The sequence below is a fragment of the Ictidomys tridecemlineatus genome, chromosome 2, assembly GCF_052094955.1.
Source record: "Ictidomys tridecemlineatus isolate mIctTri1 chromosome 2, mIctTri1.hap1, whole genome shotgun sequence".
Taxonomy (NCBI): Eukaryota; Metazoa; Chordata; class Mammalia; order Rodentia; family Sciuridae; genus Ictidomys; species Ictidomys tridecemlineatus.
The window spans coordinates 139,610,867-139,627,462 of record NC_135478.1 but is presented as its reverse complement, the minus strand read 5'-3'; the positions used below and the strand labels follow the sequence as shown (position 1 = coordinate 139,627,462).

The following is a 16,596-nucleotide window of genomic DNA, read 5'->3' as shown; positions in this document are numbered from 1 at the left end:
AGATGTCCACAGACTGAAGGTGTAAGTTTGGGAAAAATCATACCACTCACATGGACAGCAGAAGCAAGCAGAGGTTTTCATCCTCATATCAAATAATGTAGACTGCAGGCTAAAGTTAATCAAAAGGAATAAAGATGGACACTACATACTGATCAAGGGAACAACAGACCAACAAGACTTAACAATTATAAATATATATGCCTCAAACAATGGAGCATTTACATTCATCAGACTCTTCTCAAGTTCAAGAGTCAAAGAGACCACAACACAATAATTTTGAGTGACTTTAACACACCTCTTTCACCACTGCGTAGATCTTCCAACAAAAGCTGAACAAAGAAGCCATAGAACTCAATACAATCAATAACTTAGACCTAACTGACATATATTGAATATTTCACTCTTCAATGAGTGAATGCACTATCTTCTCAGCAGCACATGGATCCTTCTCTAAAACAGACCATATGTTATGCCACAAAGAAACTCTTAGCAAATGTAAAAAAGTAAAGATACTACCTGCATTTTATCAGATCATAATGGACTGAAATTAGAAATCAATGATAAAATAAGAAATAAAAGCTACTTTGACACCTGGAGACGAAATAATAGGCTACTAAATAAACATTGGGTTGCAGAAGACATCAAGGAGGAGATTAAAAAATTTTTAGAGGTGAATGAGAACACAGGTACAACATATTGAAATCTCTGGGACATCATAAAGGTAGTTCTAACAGGAAAGTTCATTGCATGGAGTTCATTCCTTAAAAGAAGAAAAAGTCAACAAATAAATGACTTAACATTACATCTCAAAGCCATAGAGAAAAAAAGAACAAATCAACACCAAAAGCAGTAGAAGACAGGGAATAATTAAAATCAGAGCTGAATTCAAAGAAATTGAAACAAAAGAAACAATTGAAAAAAAATTGACAAAATAAAAAGTTAGTTCTTTGAGGAAATAAATAAAATTGACAGACCCTTAGCCATGTTAATGAAGAGAAGGAGAGAGAAAACTCAGATTACTAACATACATGATGATAAAAGAAATATCACAACAGATACTACAGAGACACAGAAGATAATTATAAATTATTTTGAAAACTTATATTTCAATAAAATAGAAAATATTGAAATCATTGACAAATTCCTAGAGTCATATTATTTGCCCTAATTTAATCAGGATGATACACACAATTTAAACAGAACAATTTCAAGCAATGAATTACAAGATGCCATCAAAAGCCTACCAACCAAGAAAAGCCCAAGAAGAGATGGATACATAGCTGAGTTTTACAAGACCTTTAAATAAGAACTAATACCAACATCTTCAAATTATTTTGTGAAACAGAAAAAGAGGGAATACTTCCAAACTCATTCTATGAGGCCAATTTCACCCTGATTCCCAAACCAGGCAAAGATACATCAAAGAAAGAAAACTTCAGACAAATATCTCTGATGACCTTCCTATCCCCCCTCCCCTCCCCTTCCCTCCCATCACCTCTCTCTACCCAATCTACTGTGACACATTTCTCTCTCTCTCTTTTTTCCTTCCCCCTCACACCATCATATACATTAGTATTGCTGTATGTATAAACGTGGCTGTATAACCAATGTGATACTGCAATCTGTACACGTGGAAAAATAAGAATTCATACCCCATTTGAATCAAATGTATGATATGTCAAGATCATTGTATTGTCTTGAGCAACTAATAAAAAATATCTCTGATGAACATAGAAGCAAAAATTCTCAATAAACTTCTGGCAAATCAAATACAAAGACATCAAAAAATTGTGCACCATGATCAATTGGGATTCACCAAGGGATGCAAAGTTGGTTCAACATACGGAAATCAATAAATGTAATCATCACATCAATAGATTTAAAGATAAAAACATATGATCATTTCAATGGATGCAGAAAAAGCATTTGACAAAATACAGCATCCCTTCATGTTCAAAACACTAGAAAAACTAGGGATAACAGGAACATATCTCAACATCATAAAAGCTATCTATGCTAAGTTCCAGGCCAACATTATTCTCAATGGAGAAAAACTGAAAGCATTCCCTCTAAAAATTGGACAAGATAGGGATGCCCTCTTTCACCACTTCACTTTAATACAGTTCTTGAAACACTGGCCAGAGCAATTAGACAGAAAAAAAGAAATTAAAGAGAGACAGATAGGTAAAGAAGAACTCAAATTAGTACTATTTGCCAACAATATGATTCTATACCTAGAAGACCAAAAATTTCCACCAGAAAACTTCCAGAACTAGTAAATGAATTCAGCAAAGTAGCATAATACAAAATCAACACCCATAACTCAAAGCATTTCTGTATATCAGTGACAAATCCTCTGAAAGGGAAATGAGGAAAACTAACCCCTTTACGATAGCCTCAAAAACTAAACAAAACAAAACCTTGGGAATAAACTTAACAAAAGAGGTGAAAGCCCTCTACTATAAAAAGTATAGAACACTAAAAAAAGAAATTAAAGAAGACCTTAGAAGATGGAAAGATCTCTCTTATTCTTGGATAGGCAGAATTAATATTATCAAAATGACCATACTACTAAAAGCACTATACAGATTTAATGCAATTCCAATCAAAATCCCAATGACATTCTGCATAGAAATAGAAAAAGCAGTCATGAAATTTATCTGGAAAAATAAGAGACCCAGTATAGCCAAAGCAATTCTTAGCAGGAAGAGTGAAGCAGGTGGCATCACTATACCAGATCTTAAACTGTACTACAGAGCAATAGTAACAAAAACAGCATGGTATTGGCACCAACGTATACTTGTAGACCAATGGTACAAAATAGAGGACATAGAGACTAACCTACAAAATTACAATTATCTTATATTAGACAAAGGTGCTAAAAACATGCATTGGAGAAAAGATAGCCTCTTCAACAAATGGTGCTGGGAAAACTGGAAATCCATATGCAACAAAATGAAAGTAAACCCTTATCTCTCACTATGCACAAAACTCAACTCAAGGTGGATCAAAGACCTAGGAATTAAACCAGAGACACTGCATCTTTTAAAGAAAAGTAGGCCCAAATCTCCATCATGTCAGATTAGGTCCCAACTTCCTTAATAAGACTCTTATAGCAGAAGAATTAATATCAAGAATCAATAAATGAGATGGCTTTAAACTAAAAAGCTTCTTCTCAGAAAAAGAAACAATCGGTTCAGTGAATAGATTGGAAGCCAATTTGTAACACTTGCACATCAGATAGAGCACTAATCTCTAGGGTATATAAGAACTCAAAAAGCTAAATACCAGAGGAGCTGGGGTTATGGCTCAGCGGTAGAGCACTCACCTCACACATGTAAGGTCTTGGGTTTGATACTCAGTACCACATAAAAATGAATGAACAATTAAAATGAAGATATTGTGTCCAACTACAACTACAAAAAAATAAATATTAAAAAAAGCTAAACACCAGAAAAACAATTAACCCAATCAATAAATGGGCCAAGGAACTGAACAGACACTTCTCAGAAGAGGATATACAATCAATCAACAAATATATGAAAAAATGTTCAACATCTCTAGCAATTAGAGAAATTCAAATCAAAACTTCTAAGATTTCATCTCACTCCAGTTAGAATGGCAACTGTTATGAATACAAACAACAATAAGTGTTGGCGAGGATGTGGGGGAAAAGGCTCACTCATACATTGCTGGTTGAACTGCAAAATTGTGAAGACAATATGGAAAACAGTATGGTGATTCCTTGGAAAACTTGGAAGGGAACCACCATCTGACCTGGCGAGTGGTCTATACTCAAAGGACTTAAAAACAGCATACTACAGGGACACAGCAACATCAATGTTTATTGCAGCAAAAATTCACAACAGCTAAATTGTGGAATCAACCTAGATGTCCTTCTGAAAATAAATGGATGAAGAAAATGTGCTACATATACACAACAGAATATTATTCAGATTAAAGAGAATAAAATCATGGCATTTTCAGGTAAAAGGATGGAGTTGGAGAAGATAATGCTAAGTGAAGTTAGCCAATCCCCAAAAAACAAATGCCAAATGTTTTCTCTGATATAAGGAGGCTGATTCATCGTGGGGTTGGGAGGGGGAGCATGGGAGGATCAGACAAACTCTAGAAAGGGAGGGGAAGAGAGAGGGCATGGGGGCAGAAAAGATGGTGGAATGAGATGGACATCATTATCCTAAGTACATGTATGAAGACACGAATGGTGTGAATATACTTTGTATACAACCAGAGATATGAAAAATTGTGCTCTATGTGTGTAATATGAATTGTAATGCATTCTGCTGTCATATATAACAAATTAGAATAAAATATTTTTTAAAAAGCTTGTGTTCAAATCCTGGATCATTGAAAACTGTACCAAACCACCTACAGTAATTAAAATGCAAATTTTAACAGGTTACCTATTCCTCTGGAACTTCCTTTTTAGGAGTTCAGAGGGAGACCTAACTTCCCTGAGGACAGGAATGAGTTTCACGGTCTCTAATTTTGAGTGCCTTACACAGTGCCTGGTTCAGAGAACAGGGGCAAAAGTAGCCTGAGGTGTGTTCACTCAAAAGACATCTGAGTGACATTTCCATTGTGGGGGTCTCTCTGGGAATGGGCCAATAGGTGTGCCTATAGTTGCTTCCCAGCTCTGTGATCTCACTAGAGTTGCTTTCTTTCTCCACTTGTGGACACAGTTCTGTTTCCCATTCTGTGTGAAACAATAAGGTCCTTCACTTGAGCCAAACAACAGATTTTCTAGCAAATGGTCATGATGCACAGCTCATAATGAAACAAGAGCATGAAGGAGACTGGCTGAACCTGCATTGAAATGGTGTTATATAGCATTTCACCAGGGAGCTTCAGCATTTTGGAATCAGAGTAGATTTTTAGAATGGTAAATTTAGGCTTTTAGAAATAATACCAGGAGAGCTGGTACAGTCACCAAGCAGAGGAGATTCTCCTAGGAAATATACGTGACATTTAGCCTGTTGCTACTATGATTATAGACACCTTAAAAAGAAGTGGGAAACCATTATTACTCCAGACCTAGTTTGGTACAATTTTCAATCATCCAAAAGACTTTCAACCTGCACCTTCATAGGAAGAACCAAGTGACAAAATAGCCTAAGTGATGTAAGTGACTGAGGAGGAATAGGAGCATTTAGGAAACACCTAGAATAATCCTAGACACATTGTGAAGGTAGGATAAATCGATGTCAAAGGAACAAAGTCAGGGAGTGAATTAGATCATATACCATTTTCTTTTCCTTTTTTAAAATAATTTTTTAAAAATATTTTTCTCTTATTTGTTGATAGATCTTTATTTTATTTATTTATATGTGATGCTGAGAATTGAACCCAGTGCCTCACACAGGCAAGGCAAGTGCTCTACCACTGAGCCACAGTTCCAGCCCATATACTATTTTATTATGATAACAAGACGATGAAGGAGCAAGCAACAGCAATTACAGGTGGTCACGCTGCCCTCATTCCTCTAAGTGATCAGCTCTGGAGACACTGAATATTTGGAGGGATCAGAAGTACCCCACACTGTGTAGTGAGCTCATATTATTTTCACCACCCCCTCAAAAGGCAATGGTTTCTATGTGATCTTTTCTACCTTCTCCTCCTTTGCTGATGATCATCTGTGAATCAGTCAAGATGCCCTTCCTCAAGTGAATGGATAAAGAAAATGCAGTATATATATACACAATAGCATATTATGTAGCCATAAGGAAGAAAGACTTTATGACATTTGCCAGCAAATGGGTAGATCTGGAGACCATCATTTCAAGTAAAATAAGCCAGTCCCCAAAAGCCAAAGGTTGAATATTTTCACTGATATTTGGAAGCTAACCCACAGTAAGGTGGTGGTGAGGGGGAAGAGTAGAAGTTCAGTGGGTTAAACAATGGGGAATGGAGGCAAGGGCAGGGGCATAGGAAAAGAAAGACAGTGGATGACTCTGACATAATTTTCCCTTGTACAGGTATGAAAACAACACAATGAATTCCACCATCATATACATCCATAAGAATGGGATCCTGTAGGCAGAATTAGTATAATCAAAATGGCCATACTACCAAAAGTCTTATACGGATTTAATGCAATTCCTGTAAAAATCCCAATGCCCATTTTTTATAGAACTAGAAAAAGCAGTCATGAAATTCATTTGGGAAAATAAGAGACCCAGAATAGCCAAAGCAATCCTTAGCAAGAAGAGCGAAGCAGGAGGCATCACAATACCAGACCTTAAACTATACTACAAAGCTATAGTAACAAAAATGACATGGTATTGGCACCAAAATAGACACGTAGACCAATGGTACAGAATAGAAGACAGAGAGAAAACCCACATAAATACACTTATCTCATACTAGACAAAGGTGTCAAAAACATACATTGGAGAAAAGATTACCTCTTCAACAAATAGTGCTAGGAAAATTGAAAAGTCCATTTGCAGCAAAATGAAGTCAAACTTCTATCTCTTACTCTGCACAAAAATCAAATAAAAGTGGATCAAAAACTTGGGCACTAGAAGAAAGACCCTGTGCCTAATAGAAGGAAAAGTAGGCTCTAATCTTAATAATGTTGGCTTAGAACAAGACTTCCTTAACAAGATTCCTAAAGTGTAAGAAATAAAATCAATAATCAATAAATGGGATGGATTCAAACTTAAAAGCTTCCTCTCAGCAAAGGAAACAATCAATAACATGAAGAGAGAGCCTACAGAGTGGGAGAAAATTTTTACCAGATGCACCTCACACAGAGAACTAATCTCCAGGATGTATAAAGAACTCTAAAAACTTAACACCCAAACAATAAATAACCCAATCAATAAATGGGCTAAGGAACTGAACAGACACCTCTCAGAAGAAGGTATACAATTGATCAATAAATATTTTAAAAAATATTCAACATCTCTATCAGTTCAAGAAATGCAAATCAAAACTATGATTTCATCTCACTCCAGTCAGAATGGCAATTATCAAGAATACAGGTTATAAGTGTTGTTGAGGATGTGGGGAAAAAGGTATACTCATACATTGCTGGTGGGACTGCAAATTTGTGCAACCACTATGAAAAGCAGTGTGGAGATTCCTCAGAAAACTTGGAATGGAACCACCATTTGACCCAGTTATCCCACTCCTCAGTTTATACCCAAAGAACTTAAAATCAACACACTACAGTGACGCAGCCACATCAATGTTTATAGCAGCTCAATTCACAATAGCTAAGCTATGGAACCAACCTAGACGACCTTCAACAGATGAATAGATAAAGAAAATGTAGTCTATATACACAAAGGAATATTACTCAGCCTTAAATAAGAATGAAATTTTGGCATTTGCAGGTAAATGGATGGAGTTAGAGAATATCATGCTAAGCAAAATAAGGCAAACCATAGGCTGATTATTTTCTCTAATAAGTGGATTCTGATCTATAATGGGGGTGGGGCATGGGGAAGAATGAAGAAAATTTGGATTGGGCAGAGGGGAGTGAGAGGAGGGGAGGAGGTGTGGAGGTGGGAAGGATGATGGAATGAGATGGACATTATTACCCTATATACATGTATGGTTGCACTACCAGTATACCCAGCCCCCCTACTTTACTCCTAAGACTTAACACAATGTGAATGCCATGTAAATAGTGTTTTACTATATTGTTTAGCGAATTCAACAAGAAGAAAGTCTCTGTTTTTAATACTGACAACATTTTTTTAATCAAATACTTTTGATCCTAAGTTGAATCCACACATGTGGAACCACAGATATGAAGGCTCACTATACTTATCACCTTGGACTAGTATTAAATCTTGCTCTGATTTTCTCCCTCATGACACCACCTTCCTGGAGCTCAAAATCAGTAATATTCCCGTCCACTCAGGTCTAGCTCTATGCTTGGTTTAAGAACTGTGCCCACACTTAGTATGTGGATTAGTGGAAGAAAACACTCATGCAAAGAAAGCATGCTCTGTGCTCATGGAGAATGGCGCTGTCTCTTCAAGGAGACACACATGAAGGAAACCACGTAAGGTTCTGTGTGCAGCTCCAGAAACTCTGACAGTTTCTCTCTTTTCTCCGTCTTGTTGGCAAAAGCCTCACACCGATTGTCTGGATGTCAGAGAAGTTTACAACGCTGACTTGAAAAAAAGGAAGCTTGAATCCAACCAACACTGTGCTAGGCTTCGATATAATCCCTGTCCTTAGGGATCTCACAATCTGCTTCCCAAATTCACACAAACCAGATGGTAGGTACCAGTCAAATGCCTTGTGAAATGTGACTTTGCAGAGACTATGGCAGAGCAGGCGGGAGACAAGGTATTCCCAGGAGAATGCCTTTAATTAGCGACAAATTTCCTTTCTCCTTGGTAAGTAAAATCACAGTTCTTACAATGAAAGGCATAATAGACAAGATGAGATACAAAAATTGGATGCCTGCATTCCGTTGGGTGTAGCAGGAATATTGTGTGAGCAGGAGGCATAAAGTAGCCCTTCTTGGAATTTGACCTTGTGAAGTGTGTCCCTTCCAGTGACCCTTCCAGGGATCATCCTTGCCCTTTCCTGAAAAGTCACCTTCAACCCACATTTGTGCATGTTTTAATCTATTCCTTAGAAGAATGAGTTGGACTGCTGCAGACTAATCAGCTTCTTTGTACTTAAAAACCCAGGTTTTTCTTTTGAGTTTTACTCAGAGAGATACCATCAAAGATAATATGATTATCGCAGCTCCTGAGTACCACTGGCTAAAACTGAAAAATCATTAGGCAGATAAAAAGGAGCCAAGAAACAAGCCAGCTGTCTCTGAAGACCAGGTGAATCTTACTACTGTCACCACTTTGCCTAGTGAAGAGTTATTATGATCATAAGAACCCTGCCGGGAAGCAGGCGATGGAGTTTGAAATTGTGAATGCCCTGGCGAATGCCCAGCTTTGATTTGGAGACCACCTCTATCCCTTTCCAGTGGGCTCAATTCCCCCTTCCTGTTGGATTCTTATTTCAGGGTCTGCAGTGAGGTGTCTCTGCAGCAGGAATGGAAGAATTGACTTTTCTACCGTTTCTAATAAGAAGTATCACTGCCCTGACAAGATAACTAATGTTTTCCCTGGGAGAGATGCATGGGCTAATTCCTCCCATTACAGATTATTCTCTAGGTGCTAATAAAAGGCAGGGATCTGCTGAAGTGAGTTTGTCCAAGCTGCTGTTCATTTAAGAAGTGTGGAGAGAGTGAGAGCTACGCATTTCGCTCCGTAGTTACCATCTGAAATCTCACATATGGAAAATCTCTTCTCACCTGGTATCTGAAAATAATAAGCATAATAGAAACAGACACTCCTGAGAGTGTAGGGAAAGAAGCAAACGGGCCTGAATAGAACCACCTGCCACAGGGATCCGCTTCTGGCCACCTACCTCAGGTAGACTGCAGACTGAGCCATGGAATCCTTTTGAAATGAAACAGAACCCTTGAAACTAATTATAATCCTATCTGTGCTGGCTGGAAATGCAGCCAACTGCAGAGAGCCGTCTATCAGATTCCCCATTGGTCCTAGGCTCACGCTTCATTGAAAAGCCTGGAAAACAGCTGCAGTTGTCAGAGCCAGAGTCAGCGTGACTGCACTTCCGTTTTGACCCCGAGGAGGGGCATAAATAATTCATCACATTGCTAGGGTACGTGCAACAGTTTTTCAAAGTGCTTTTGAATACAGTATTCTCTCATTCAAAACTTCACAACAGCTCCTGGATGTAGGAATGATTAGTCTCATTTTATAGATCAGTGTGTGGAGGCTCAGCATGGGTAAGTAAGTGCCTTGTCAAGTTTATGTGGCCCATAAGCAGGGGAGCTGGGACTTGAACACAATATTTGGTGGAAACAAAAGGAAACAAGAAAGAAAAGTATGAAAATTACCACCTAAAGTTGTTTATCCTACTGCCAGTCTTGTTTCCCAAAGAGACTAGTTATTAGGCAGTGATGGTGGCATACATAGCCAGTTTAGATCACAATGTACCTCTGCCTTTTTCTTCTACATCCTTCTATCAGATTCTAGACATGGACAGGGCAAGAGAAGGAAAGAGAATGGAAGGGAGGAAAGAGAAATCTACCTGAGATGCAAAAGACAGTAGAATTAGGGGGTCAGAGAGACCCAGGCTCAAATCCAGTTTCTATTATTTATAAACTACATTTGCTAGAATAGTTAATCTCTTTAAATATACATTTTTGATACCCTTAGAATGGAATGAGAAGGCCCATTTGCATGAGACATTAACATGGTCTGCAAAGTTTTTGCACTTTCTCTCATGAAGAGTGCTATTTTTTCCCAGCTCTTTGAATCTGGCCTTTTGACTTGCTTTGACCAGGAGAACATGCAGGAAGTGATAGTGTGTAAAATCAGAACCCAGTCCTCAAGAGGCTTGGTAGCTCTTCTTTTGCCCTCTGTAACACTGCAACCGTGAGCCTGGGCTAGCATGGTTGGAGAGATCCCACGAAGGAAAATCAAGGTGTCCCCAGCTAACAGCCTGCCAACTACCAGATTTGTGGCAGATCGTCCATCCCTGCCATTCTATCATCTACCAGCTGGTGCAACTGCAAAAGTGAGCCCAGGGGAAATCAGCTGAAGAATTATTCCGCTATACCCAGCCCATAGAATCATGAGCTCATAAATGATTGTGTCTAGGTAGGGGCGGCCTGTAACATTGCTGTGAGGCTGAAGTGATCAGCCCATTACAGGACATTGGTGCCTGGTACAGAGTGGATACATAATAAATGCTAGTTCCTCTCCCACCCACTGAGGTCACCACAGGGGAGAGACATATTCTCCATAAACATTTTTGAAAACAGAAGCTCAGAAACTCAATTTTGAAAAATGTGTGGTGTTATCAACATAGTTAAACTTTTCTAGGTTGAATTCTATTGCAGGTTTCTGGTATTTTTGCTTTGTTTGGGTAGATTAGGCTCTGTGGCTTAACCTAAACACCACTTGGAATAGGATTTTTCATGAACTGCCAAATTGGCCAAGGACATTGGCAATGCAGGAAGCACCGTATTAATAGGTAATTACTGGTGAAGATGAGGGCTGTAGGCATTGAAAGGCCAGCATAGCCCAAGCAAGGCAGTGAGAAGAAATTAGTAGGCTGTGTTGAGAGACTGAGGATGACAGGGTAGCTAAGTTAGAAATATATTAAAAATTAATCATAAAGAAATGGGAGTCAAGATGCTGTGAGCTATCAATCCTGTTATTTATTCAACAAATACTTCTTAGCATCTACTGTGTGCTTAGAAGCTGAAGGATACAGAGGTGAATAAGAGAAGTCAGAGATTAGTAGAGAGAAGTCTGATGCCTAAATCAACATTTAGACAAATGTTAATGCAGAGATGATGGGGTTGGGGTGGGGGGAGAAGACTTCTTGGAGGAGCTGAATCTTAAGGGGTGAGAGAACCTCATTCATTAGAAGGAGGCAGGACAGGTCTTCCAGGGACAAAGTCATAACATGTTTTAATACTTGCAAATGGGCAAGAGAAAAGTTGGCCAAGTGCAGAATTCAGGGTTTGTAGGAAAAGGAGAGTGAGAGAGGTAGGAGGGGCTGGATCCTCAAGATCCTTGAAGTTCTTAGCATAGAGTGTAGGCTTCTTTGTTGTAGAGTCTGGAGTTGGTTTTCAAATAATTTGCTCTGTCTTCCCTAAAAGAAATTTGAAAAACTGTGTTTTCTTCTATGTTTCTTTCACATTTTAATGGATATTAAAAATTATTAATTAATATCAATTTAAGCAGTTGCAAAGGATCTAAGTTTGGGCAGACTGTAGATATTGCAATAGATTTGTAAAATTAATCTTCTGTGTATCCAAAGAAATCTAGATGCTATAGTGATTTGTACTTATGGTCATTCACTTAAAAAATGTGTGATTGTTATGTTTAGATATGAGGTGGCTACTCAAAACTCACCTACGAGACAATGTAAGAAAGTTTTGAAGCAAAATGAGAATCTTATGAGAATCTTAACCTAATCAGTACATTAATCCACTTGAGTGGATTAACTGGGTGGTAACTGTAGGGTGTAGCTGAAGGAGGAAGGTCATTGAGGAAGGGTGCTTTTGTGGTATATATTTTGTCCCTGGTGAGTGAAATGCTCTCTCTGCTTTCTGACTGTCAATGTCCTGAGCTGATTTCCTCTTCCACTATGGGTTTTGCCTCACCTTAGGCCCAGATCAATGGAGCTGGCCATCTATCAACTGAGAAACCATGGGCCCCACATAAATTTTTCCATCTCTAAAGAACAATTTAGTCAGAGAAAGCTGGCTAAAACAATGATTAAAGTCTTAATTTTATCTTGGTAATTCTTCACCTTGAATTCTATTTTAATGAAAAGTCTACTTCCTTGAATTCTTCCACCAAATAATTTTATCCCAATGTAATATATTTTTATGGTTAAAAGTATTTTATTGATTCCAATCTTATATCTCTCAACACTAAAAATGTATCAAAAGTTTAAATTAAAAATGTAAATTTTCTACAAATACAAGGCTCTGAAATTTCTTTTTGCGGAGGTAGAGTTTTCTTTATGGGTAACATTAAGTTATGTAAACAAAATATACTGCCAATTTGATAGTGTTATTGAAAGATACAGGTAACATTTTATTGTAATTATACTTCTTAATGAATTGTTGGGTTCTTTTAAAGTATACCATATCTTTTGAAGATTTTTTTTTCATGCATAGATACTATACTCAATAGCACTTTTGTTCCTATTCTTCATTTTTAAAAATATAAGTTCTGAGATGGGTGTAGTGGTGCAGGTCTGTGCTCCCAGTGATTCAGGAGGCTGAGGAAGGAGGATTGCAAGTTTAAGGATAGCTTAGGCAACTTATCGATAGCCTATCTCAAAATAAAAAAATAAAAAGGATTGGCATGTAGTTCAGTGATTAAGCACCCCTGGGTTCATGCCACAACACTGCAAAAATAAATAAATAAATACATGCTGAAAAACATGCTTATGTAAATGGATGGGAATGACAGTACTTTTAGTAAAGCAATATCTTTGAACTCTAGTTAAATACTAAAAATATTAGAGTGATTAATTATTGAAAATTATTTTAAAGCATTTTTTAAAATTAAACTCCCATAATTTTTGTTGAGGGCAAAGAACTAAAAGTCAACTCTCTCACAAAAATGTTATCAATGAAGTCTTTTACTTTCTCAGTTTTGATAAATATACCCTCATGTTTACTAATTCTTACCTTTTAGACATATGTATTACTATTTTTCTTATACCCTGTTAAAACTAATATACTAAGGAAAAAATTGAGAGTTGAAATGTTGTTCTTTTACATTCATTTTTGCCTAACACTGTTTTAAATAAAAATTTTTAATCTTTTTTTTTTTTATTGCTTGGGATGAAACCCAGAGTGTCCCGCATACTAGGCAGATTCCCTACCACTGAGCTATACCTCTAGCCCATAAAATGCTTTTATCTTAATATATACTCTGTGTGTGTGTATGTGTGTGAAATGTTTGAGATGCAAATTTAGTTCATTAAAGTTTTGATAAATGTCTTCAGTATGATTCTAATTGCAAACCAGAGCTTCCCATTAAAGAAATTAACCAAATTATATTTTTCTTTGCTCAAAACTGTGACTTTGTTTTTCAATTTACTTCAATATTTGCCTTCTAAGGTAGAGATAGACGTAGAAGATGGACAGACAGCTGAATAGAAAAATGTATGGATAGGTGGGTGGGTGAGTGGATAGATGATTGGATGATGGATAAATGAATGGATGGATAGATAGGAAGGATGGGCAGATAAAGGGTAGGTAGGTAAGTAGGTAGATTAGTAAGTCTTTATTTACAAGCCTTCTTGCTAGCTTAAAATGTTTGTCCCTGCCAGAAAATGCTTACTACTGCCAAAGTTCTTATAAATGTTTTTTTGAAAGAAAAATATAGCATTTGTTTTAGGATTATCTATTTAATGACCCAAAGTTAGAAATAAAATAATAAAAAACAAGATCCAAAACCCATAAACATACATCTACACAATTCTAAAAGGAAATATGTAAACATATGATTATGAGCCTCTGGATTTTAGGACTATAATTTATTTTACTCTTTAATAATACTATTTTACATATAAAATTTCTATGAAGACCATGTATCTTTTATGATCAGGAAAAGCTAATTCTATTTTAATCAAGCAGTTTCTTATTGACTGAGTGTTTAATAACTGTCATCTACCTTAATAAGTTTTAGGAAACCATAAAATTATATTTTCTAGAAATACCTTCTGTGTTTCAGGGTCTCTGTTAGGTATTTTGCAAACTATGTCTCATTTAACCTTCAAAACACCCTCATGAGGTCAGTACTTCCCATTTTATAGATGAGAAATTTGAGGCCCCAGAGAGGCTAATAAATATACTTAAAGCCCTTCAGATAAGCAAGGGCTGACTAGTGATTCAAATCCAATTTATTTTACCTTGAAATTTATATTCTTAGTGTCACACTGCATATATTAAAACATTGTTGTTTGAAACTGAAAATTATCAATCGTGTTAATTAAATTATCATTGCTATACTAAAATATATAATTTACAGTTATTGCTTCTCAGTCTGTGACTGCTCTTTTCATTTTCTAATGCTGTTTTCTGGAGAGCAATAATGTTTAAATTTCATAAAGTACAGTTTTTCAATGTTTTTCTTTTTGGATACTGTTTCTGATGTCATGGCTAAGAAACTGCCTAATCCAATGTCAAAAAGATTTACTTCTAGAACTTTTATAGTTGTAGCTCTTACATTTAGGCCCGTGATCTATATTGAATTCATAAAAAAGGAGGAGGAGGAGGAGGAGAAGAAGAAGAAGAAGGAGAAGGAGAAGAAGAAGAAAAAGAAAAGAAAAACAGGAAAAAAAGCTTTTGCATATAGATGTCCCATTATTTCAATGTCTATTTTCAAAAGACAACCCTGTCCTCACTAATTACTTTGGAAACTTCGAATGAAAATTAACTATAAATGTGTTTTTATTTGTGGGCATCCTATGTTGTTCCATGTATTTAAAACTAGACTCACACCAGTATTACAGTGTTTGGGTTAGTGTTGTATCAGAGTTGGTTTCAAAATCAGTTAGCAGAAGTCCTCCAACAGTGTTCTTCCAAATTGTTCTGACTGTTGTGGCTTTGTTTAATTTCTATATAAATTTTAGGATCAGCTTTCCAATTTCTACCAAAAAAGAAAAAAAAAAGGACATTAGGATTTTGGTAAGATCCATCCTGGGAGAACTTCATCTTAACACTATCGAGTCTTCTGAGCCATCAACATAATTCATCTCTCCACTTCTATAAAGCTTTCTTTAATTTCTCTCAGCAATGTTTTATTGTTCTCAGAGTAATTACATTTCTGTCATCAAATTTATTCCTAAGTATCTTCATTATACTGTGAATGGTATTGTTTTCTTAATTTTAATTCTTGAAAGCTTGTTGCTTTTATAAACAAATATGATTAATTTTTATGTTATTTGAATGTATTTCATGTGTTAAAAATATTTTTATATATGCTACAATTTGAATTTTCATGTAATCCCTAAATTCATGTTTTCGTGGTATTTTTAGGTGGGAACTTCAGAAGATTATTAACATTAGCTGAGATCATGAGGTTGGGGCTGCCATGATGGGATTAGTAACTGTGGGGGTTTTTCTGTTGTTGTTGTTGTTTTTTGATACCAGGGATTGAACTCTGAATGTAGGGGCTCTTAACCACTGAGCCACATCCCCAGCCCTTTCTTAATATTTTACTTAGAGACAGGGTCTCGCTGAGTTGCTTAGAGCCTCAGTAAATTGCTGAGTCTGGCTTTGAACTCAGGATCCTCTTGCCTCAGCCTCCTGAGCTGCTAGGATTACAGGCAAGCCACTGTGCCCGGCTGGGATTAGTAACTTTAATGAAAAGAAGAGAGATTTAAACTCTCTCATCATGCGAAGTCCAATACCACATTATGATGCAGTAAGAAGGCCCATTTCAAATGCTGGCGCCACAATTTTGTACTTCACCGTCTCTAGCACCAAGAGCCAAATAAACCTATACTCCTTATAAATTAACCTTTCTCAGACATTTAGTTATAGAAATAGAAGACAGACTGACTATATTAATTTTGAAACTGAAAACTTGTTAAACTCCTTTGTTCTAGTAGTTTATTTTTTGCAGATACCTAAGGATTTTCTATGTTTAGAATTATATTGTCTGAAAATAAAGTTTTATTTATTTCTTGCCAATCTGCATGCCTTTGTTATTTCCCTTTCTTTAGTTAACCAGATGTAATATGACTCCAATACAATGCTGACTAGAATTAGTGAGGCTGGACCTTCTTACTTGTTTTTGAATTTAGGAAGAAAGCATTACTAAGTCATTCATTTTAAAGTATGAGGTTATCGATAGGGTTTTCATTGATGTTTTTTATCAGGTTGAGAAAGTCCCCCTTTCTTTAATAACGTGTTGAGTGACTAACATGACTGGGTGAAGGCTTTTGTCAAATAATTTTCCAGTTTATATTGGGTTGATAATGTAGTTATGGCCTCTATTCTACTAATTTGGTGTATTTCATTATTGATTCCCAGAT

At 36.5% G+C, this 16,596-nt stretch overlaps 1 protein-coding gene across 1 annotated transcript in view; it reads right to left on the bottom strand.

Moving 5' to 3' along the window:
* Positions 1–16,596, bottom strand: part of Aoah (acyloxyacyl hydrolase) — a 202,798-nt gene that overhangs the window by 173,959 nt on the left and 12,243 nt on the right. The gene's annotated exons all lie outside the window — the stretch shown is intronic.